This window comes from Arachis ipaensis, chromosome B9 (genome assembly GCF_059453495.1).
Source record: "Arachis ipaensis isolate K30076 ecotype BB chromosome B9, ASM5945349v1, whole genome shotgun sequence".
Classification (NCBI taxonomy): domain Eukaryota; kingdom Viridiplantae; phylum Streptophyta; class Magnoliopsida; order Fabales; family Fabaceae; genus Arachis; species Arachis ipaensis.
Window position 1 is genome coordinate 145,917,014 of NC_142444.1, and position 9,032 is coordinate 145,926,045.

The window sequence follows — 9,032 nt, forward strand, 5'->3', positions numbered from 1 at the left end:
TATTTAATGAAATGTGTAACATCTCTTTTTGGAACAAAAACTCATTGTATAAGTTTACAATTAGATATAATAGTTGATCATAATTATACAAATACGATTATTAAATCAAACACAACACATTTAGCTTTTGCACTACAAAAAAATTTGGTAAAAATGGCGATTTTTTTTGGGTAATTACGGCGGTTTGAACCGCCATTATTACCAAGTATGGCGGTTTTGAAAAGCGCCGTAATTTAGAGCGCCAATTTCCTGGGGTTAAAACGGCGGTTTTCTGCTGGGTTAAAACGGCGGTTCAAACCGCCGTTATTTCCAGGTTAAAATGGCGGTTTAAACTGCCATTATTACCCTCACAGAGTGGCATTTTGGTCGGTTAAAATGGCGTTTTTGAACCGCTGTTTTTACCCTAATAGTGGCGTTTCAATCGGTTAAAACGACCTTTTTGAACCGCCGTTTTTACCCTTATAGAGTAGCTTTTGGTTGGTTAAAATGTCATTTTTGAACCGCCGTTTTAATCCTAACAGTGACATTTTTTTATCGTTTAAAAATACAATTTTTACTAGTTTTTACCGGATAAAAATGACATTTTTTATCGTTTAAAAAGACAGTTTCAACCGTTGTTTTTACTATGTTAAACAAACAATTTTTCGTTTAAAATTTTACAATAACAAGAAATCATAACCCATAAACAAAATATTATGTAACTCATAAATAAAGTATTAACATAATATATAATATTTTAGTATTGAAAATCAAAAACTCCTGTACAAATAAACTATCAAACATAATATAATTTTTTAATTCTAAACATAACACCTGTAAAAAGAAGCCTAATGTTCTTCACAACAATAATGTAAAAGAATAAAAAAACACTAAAGCTTAGTGTTTTTGATTCTGATATATTAATGATTTCAGAAATACAATAAGAACAACTGAATAAGAAATACTACTTAGAAGAAAAAATAAGTCCTTCTCTTGCGTGGTTTTTTCTTTGGTTTTTGTGGTCTCAATTCAACTTTTATTGCAGAGTCAAAAACTATCTTCACATTCTGCAACATGAAGAAAAAAGGGTGAGAATTATGGCTACCTTAAATCCAATTAAGTTGTAACATTTACCTGCTGTGTTTTAGAATTGCACTGTATTTAGGTGATTGCATCAATCATCTTCTTCAGTTCTTCACCCTGCAGAGTGCACACCACAAGCATTGTCAACTCCATTATCCACACAGAACAAATGTCAACCAAAAATCAAAGAAAAATCCCAATATCATACAAATAGTACTATATAATGCAAATGAAGATAGAAGAAATATCTTTAATGACACATGCAGCATATAAAGAAACTATGCAACAAAGCAGGGAACATTAAATATTTCAAGAATGGAAGGAAACAAATTCAAATCAGGGTTAAGCCATTAAGGTATTCATTTATCAGTTTCCTTAGAAAGCTCAGAAACAATATGGAAATATTGCATTAATTTTGAATCATCTTCTGTATCGAAATAAAGCATGTGTCTCAAGAGTAGAGTGTATGTTCAAGATAATGGGAAGTGTAAAATCAAGTATTTTTTTAATCAACATTATAATATATCTTTAGGTTAGAAAACAATGGCATGCAATTTCTTAAGATCTTAAGATTGGTTGTATTTACCATTACAGGTGCCAAAGTGTAAGCTTTCCAACGTATTGGAATCTAGCTAGTAAAGTAAGCATGGGAATAATAGAAAATACAATTTGAAAACAAACCAGTACCATGTCCACCAACAAAGGATCCATCTGATATAACAGCTTGAGGTCTAACCATTGGATTCATATCACTTTTCATGTTCTGTTTCATGACAAATGACCAGTAAATAAAAACTTATATATAAAGTCAAATGGGGATAGCACATAGCTAAGGCAAAGATAATGTTTGAAATTACCAGAGATCCTAGAAGATGCTGGTTCTGATTTTGAACTTGTTGAAAACTGCCTTGTAAAATGTTAGGTGCACCGAGAGACGTTTGACTGCAAATAGAACTTGTAAATTCAATCCAATATGAGATAGGCATCCAGAACAGAGATGATATGAATAGCAACATTCTCATAAAGATGAGATTGGTAGAGACCCTATAGCCTAGCCGCCAGTTGCCACTGCTACTCCTTTCAACAATGAGGCATGATTTGGGTCCAGAAGCTGGCCAACATTACCACTTCCCTTTTGCTGCAAAATGAACAGTATAAACAGCCTTCTTAGTCAGAACACTACCTAGTCTGCAAAAAAAATTTCACATAATATAAATAAATAAAAGAATTTTCATAACTTTCATAGTTGCACAAAGAATAACCACTACCATAACAATTATTACTGCCAAATTCTAATTAAAAAAGGTTTAAAACTTTGTAACCAAGTTCCTAAAGCAAATTATTGTTGTAAAGTTTTTGGTTAAATCTATTAAATTATAAAAAAGTTCATAACATTTTGTAACATTAGGATGTTTCAAGGACTTGAAAACACAATTTTATTCAATATATGGACCTGATTAAAAAATTTTCCAACTATAGAGACCTAAATGCAAAAGTTTTGGCAGTTACCCTTTCAGGAATCTGAGAACTCAACAATGAGGCAATAACTCCTGTGATCTTTTCAATCCAATCCATTTCTGACCAGTTCCAGTATCAGCACTCCGAGTTGGAATATTATCTTGCAACTCTTCTGCTTCATGCTATCTGAAATGCAAGATGAGGCCGGTGAGCGCATTAACGTGAAGTAACTAAGAATAAGTACCTCAGTTTTGTTTTCTGTTGAGAGATAAGGACCTCCTGAATTCGGCATCATGACAGAGTTTGCACTGGGAGTAAGAAGGCCAAAATTTGATGCTGTATTAGAGAAGAAAATCTGGTGTCACACTATTTTAACATTGAAGTGCTTTATTTACTTCTGGCATGTCAATCAAATCTAGAAGATGATAGTTCTAGTGAGAAAAGAAATGTTTCCTTACTTTAGCTGCAAAGTTCTCATCTAACATAATATTGCTTGAGCTGATGGAGACATGATATGCCAGTGGATCACTAAAAAGAAACAAGTATTCCTACAGCCACAATCAACACAACAAAAGCCCAAAATCAGAATCATGTTTCACAACTTTTGTGAAACATTAAATAATTTGTTACAGATATAAATGACAAAACAGCCTCATATATTCATGTTTCTACAATCATATCGGTCAAAAGAAAGAACTCAGAAACAGGCCAAGTCATACAGAACTATCTTGCAGATACACATTTAAGCTTTTGTTTTTCATTGGCAAACTGAATGAAACATGCAAATGTTGGCAAACATGATAAGAAGAGTGCAGTTTCAAGTCAAAACACATTAGGCAAATTTGGTTCTTTGACAAGCTTTTGTTTGAAGAGCTTACCAGTGCTGCTACAACTTCATTAGCAGTCTGTAACCTCGTCCTCCAATTTAAAGGAGTCTTCAAGGGATCTACCAGCATTCAAACATTGAAATAAATAAATAAATAAAAATAGTTCCAATTATTATTGAGAGGCGCCTCTAAAATCCTTCTAATTTCTTTCAAAATTTACCATTGAGATGCTCCTTTAAGCTTCCATTCTCTATGTTATCAAATATGAGCAGTCTGCAGAAATAACCCCAAAGGCAACAAGAAATCAGTTAAAAAATTTGCTTTACCTATCACATCTTTATAAATTAGACTATAATTCTAAAACACCTCTGTCAATTTTACATTATCTTCAAAGTACAAAGATAACCCCAATTTGCTTTACCTAACACATCTTCAATTTTACATTGTCTTCATAAATAACCCCAATGCTGCTACTATGTAATTCAAGCAACCAATAACTTATCCAGTTTTAAACAAGCAGAATTCAAGTTAAATCATAAAATCCTTGAAACTCAGATGCAACAAAGAACAAACTCCAAGCCTTAAATCAGGAGCTACAACCAAATACAGAACTAACAGAAGCAATTTCTAAGAAACAAAATAACAAACACATAGAGTGTAATAAGTGCATTATTACTAAATGTTTGTAATAAGAAACTGTTCACCCTTCCAACACGGCCTTTAAGATTCCGTTTTAGCTGTATTCGCATCGAGATAGTTGCTATGGTTCTCTCCTCATCAATGTGTAGTAAAATTCCACCACCTCTGGCACCCTCGTCAACAACAACAACAACGCAGAAGATCAATCAAAGTAAAAATAAAGGAGAAAAAACAAGCATTCTCTATTTCTTCCTACTAGATCATGAACTAGATCTAAAATTATGAAGAGGAAGGAAAAATCAAAAGAAGATGAAGGCAGAACAAAATCACAGAGGCTCGCTAAAGGCAGCAACAGTGGCATTGCTTGCAACGGCGAGGTGATAAATAAAGGCGGCAACGGAATGAGTGACGGTGACTAACCTTCAGATTGAAGCCAGAACCTCATTGAAGGTAGCGACACGATGTTGCTTGATATGGTGAGGGGATGAGTGACGACGAGGAGATGAACAATAGCAGTGAAATAAGCAGCAGCGACAAACCTTCAAATTGAGGCCAGATTGAGAAGATGAATGACAGTGGCAGAAGATGCCGCAACGGATTAGGGATTAGGGTTCGGTATTCACTTTTTATTGAGAAATCACACTTATCACTCTCGGTCTCTCATACAGTCAAATACAACAATATATCAGGTGAGTTAAAAAGACAAAAAAAAAAATGATTGTGGCGGTTTAAAACCAGCTAAAACTGCCACAAAAGTCTCAAACATTATGGCACAAGCTAAAACCGCCGAAATTAACGAAAAAAATGGCGGTTGTGTAAAACCGCCATAAAATTAATGCCGTTTTAATCTAATTTTTTTGTAGTATTGCCTACAAATATAACATTGCAAAAATAGTTATAAGAATGTGCAAGTTATTTATACATGGTCTTGTAGAATACATACACTTACAAAAATCTGCCTTCTAATGGTCGTTATTGAATTTAATCTGAAACCACATACATGTATATAGATATAGTGAGAATTTAAAATTCTCAATAAATATAATATTTTTTCATTTATGTCGGTTTCATCCGTTCGTCACAGAAAATATCATGACTATCATAGTCATATAAAAATAATTTTTTTAATACAATGCAAATATGTCTTATATATATGATATCTTTTATTTTTTTTTTTCACTTTTTTTCGACTGTTTGTCTCACACATAAAAAGTCTTTTTAAAAAATTTTCAACTTTTAGTATGTCTCATAACATCGCGATAACAAAGTAGAAATTTCAACGTACCAATCAAGGCATCTTACCTTCTTAATGGTATACATATTTTTTTTTATCATAATTAATTAGAGAATAATATTATACAATACCAAATTAAATAATATAATAAACGAATAATAAAAAAAACACAACAAAGAATAATAACACTAAATATAATAATAATAACATATAAAATTTAATTAATTAGATATAATAATAATATTGATAATCATAATAACAATAATAATAATAATAATAATAATAATAATAATAATAATTACGTGCTGCTGCCACTATGCCACTATTATAATAATAATATACAACAACAATAATAACAATAATAATATATAATAGATAATCATAATACCATACTAAAAGCAATTAACAGGAATAATAATATAATAATAGTTTAGCAATACTAATATTAATAAATAACTATAAACTATTAATGAAGTAAATAATGTTAGGAAATTATTTTAATTTTTTAATTTGTTTGTAGGTAATACATATATTAATTATAATCACAAATTATGCTATTTCAAATTAAATGACTTATATAATGGTGATCTCATTTATGGTTATAAATGCTAATTGAATAAGTCATTATTACTTTTGATTTGAAATTAAATGAGAATAAAACCAGATATTATCTTTTGTTCCTTAGATAATTATCTTTTTGGATTTTAGATATATTATCTTTTGGATTTTAGATACTATTTTATTTGAGCTTAAGGGTTTAATGGGTGCCATGCTCAAATATAAATAGGCCTACAGAGTTTCGATCCCCAATATACCAAAGCTGACTTTGTTGCTCTTTTTCCATTAAAAGAGTTGCAGTTCAGCCACCTAAGAATACAGAAGGCTTTGGTTGAGGAAGATCGAAAGAACCACAAGATCCAAATTCTTCCATCAATTTCTGACTCTTATGAATAAAGGCATGTTTTCGCATTGTGATATATTTTTTGTGATTCAATATAGATGATCTAAAATATTAAAATTAATTTATTCCAACAAGTAGTATCAGAGCCATCCATAATTTAATCATCAAAATTATCTCGTTTTTTTTTGGATCAATATATATATAGATGCGATATTTACATTACATATAAAAATGCGGCACACTTGGCGAAATTGTTTCCATAAAGTGCATCGTGCGTCGTATATGTATGTATAGACCGACTAATTAATATGTATGTTTGTTGATGGACATTATCATTATTTGGTTATACAGTAAAGGCATATTTATATATGTATATAAATATATCATACTAGAAGGATTTGGCTCTTAATTTATATCACTATTTATTTTAAGAGAAATGCTATAGGCCAGCAATTTTTGTGATTTGTAACCATCAAATAACCATCAATGATGATTTTAATGGTGTGAGATTTCATCCAATGGCTCACTTTTCTTTGCTGGTTATATGCTGATTAGAATTTAACAAAGTTACTGCCCCCTAAACTTTTCCTTATTTTAATGGATCAAAATTTTGTTGGCACATGAATTTAGTTATAATAATTTTTTTTAAAAAGTCTAAAAATACATTATTAAAATTTAAATCTTTCTGTTATTTAAATATTTTTTTAATTGTTACATAAGAAAATTAGTAACAATTTGGATTATTATACCCATCTATTATAAGGATTTGGTTTTGAAATAAATTGATTGAACATTATGCTGCCAAAGTAGCCTCTTTTGTGAAAATTGATTTATTCAAAACATTAGGAATATGGTGATATGTAATTCATGCGAATATTGGTCGGCCCAAAGGAAGGCCTATATTTGGCCGAATTACATACACATATTAATAGTAAATAAATATTTGGGTAACTGATTAAGAATAAAGTAATACTTATTATTTATGCAAACAATAATCGGCCCAAAGGAAGTTTATTGTTTGGCCAAATAATAAGCATTGCACACTTTTGTTTATTTTCTATTAATTATGCGGTCAATAATCGGCCCAAAGGAAGGTTATTGTTTGGCCAATTAATAGAAAATATATGCGGTAATAAATAGGTTGCGAAGTTTAAGTTTCCATGTGTGCATTAAGTCGGTCCAAAGAAAGGCTTAATGTGTGACAGGAATTTTGACAATATTTGATTACTGCAATAAGAGTATCACTTACAGTTAATTTTTCTATCCAAAGATTGAAAATTAATGTTGTTCTAGATATCTCAATATGGATTTTTCTCATTATTTAACTAATGTTTACTGCATGTTTTTTTTGTTCTAATCCAAAAACTATGGCTTTAGCTACCAATGTTTCTACACAAATTAGTAGTATTCCTATGCTGAATGGTTCAAACTTTAAAGTTTGGAAGGATACCGTGGAGATTGTCCTCGGTTGTATGGATCTAAATATAGCTCTTCGAGAGGAGAAACCCACTTCCACTCTGGAAAATCTCAATGAGGTTAAAATAGAGAAGTGGGAGAAATCCAATCGAATGAGCATTATGATCATAAAACGCTCAATTCCTGAGGCGTTTCGGGGCTCAATTACTGAGGATAAAGATGCCAAACAATTCTTAAAGGATGTTGAAAAATTCTTTACTAAGAATGAAAAGGCGGAGGCAAGTAGTCTTTTGAGCAAACTTGTTTCCCTGAGGTATAAAGGTAAAGGGATCATAAAGGAGTACATTATGAAAATGTCTCATCTTGCTTCAAAATTGAAAGCACTAAAGTTAGAGTTATCTGAAGATTTACTCGTGCATTTCATTTTGATTTCCCTTCCTGCACACTTTGGGCAATTCAAAGTGAGTTATAACACTCTGAAGGACACTTGGTCCTTAAATGAGCTTATATCTCATTGTGTGCAAGAAGAAGAGAGGCTCCAACAAGATAAGACTGAAAGTGCTCACATGGCTTCATTTTCTGAGTATAAAAGAAGGCATGATACTACTGCGGATGTGCCTTCTCAGCAGAAAAAGGCTAAGAAACAGGATCAAGTTTCAACCTGTTTCTTCTGTAAGAAGGTGGGACACATGAAGAAGGATTGTACCAAATATGCCACCTGGCGTGTAAAGAAGGGTATAATTCTTATTTTCGTTTATTCTGAGGCTAGTTTAAGTTATGCACCTGTTGATACTTGGTGGGTAGATTCTGCTACTACTATTCATGTAAGTGTTACTATACAGGATTGCCTGTGGAGCCGACCGCCAAGTGATGCTGAAATATACATCTATGTGGCAAACGGCAATATAGTTGCAGTCAAAGTTATAGGAACCTTTAGATTATGTTTCATGAGTGGATTTTACTTGGATTTATTAGAGACATTTTATGTACCGTCATTTAGACGAAATTTAGTTTCTGTTTCTCGTTTGGACAAATCAGGTTAATTTGTTCGTTCGGAGACAATAAAGTCAGTCTCTTCTATAATTCGAATAATATTTGCTCTGGTCATTTGGTGGATAATCTATATAGGCTTGAATTAAATTCCTATAATAATGAAATACTGCAAACAGGTACAAAACAAAAACTAAATGAGAATTCAGCATCATTATGGCACAAGCGCCTAGGTCACATCTCTAAATAGAGAATTCAAAGGCTCGTGTCGGATGAAATTCTTGGACCCCTAAATTTGGCGGACTTTGAAGTCTGCATTGAGTGCATAAAGGGGAAAAGGACAAACGAAAGGAAATTAGGTGCCGAGAGAGCTAAAGATGTCTTAGAACTGATACATACCGATATATGTGGCCCATTCCCTACTGTCTCTTGGAATGGACAACGGTACTTTATTACGTTCATAGATGATTACTCTCGTTACGGGTATCTATATTTAATTCATGAA

The 9,032-nt window shown here is 31.9% G+C and overlaps 1 long non-coding RNA gene and 1 pseudogene across 1 annotated transcript; one reads left to right on the top strand and one right to left on the bottom strand.

The window, feature by feature from the left end:
* Positions 1-864: 864 nt before the first annotated feature.
* Positions 865-4,221, bottom strand: LOC107617083 (uncharacterized). Its single transcript, XR_002353342.2, has 11 exons — positions 4,052-4,221; positions 3,568-3,620; positions 3,399-3,466; positions 2,979-3,068; positions 2,797-2,856; positions 2,572-2,706; positions 2,106-2,200; positions 1,920-2,004; positions 1,750-1,825; positions 1,114-1,179; positions 865-1,046 (listed from the first exon to the last, which is right to left on the bottom strand). It is a non-coding gene; the product is annotated as an uncharacterized LOC107617083 (long non-coding RNA).
* A 3,228-nt stretch (positions 4,222-7,449) lies between these two features.
* On the top strand, positions 7,450-8,676 carry LOC148546682 (uncharacterized; annotated as a pseudogene).
* The last annotated feature ends 356 nt before the right edge of the window (positions 8,677-9,032 follow it).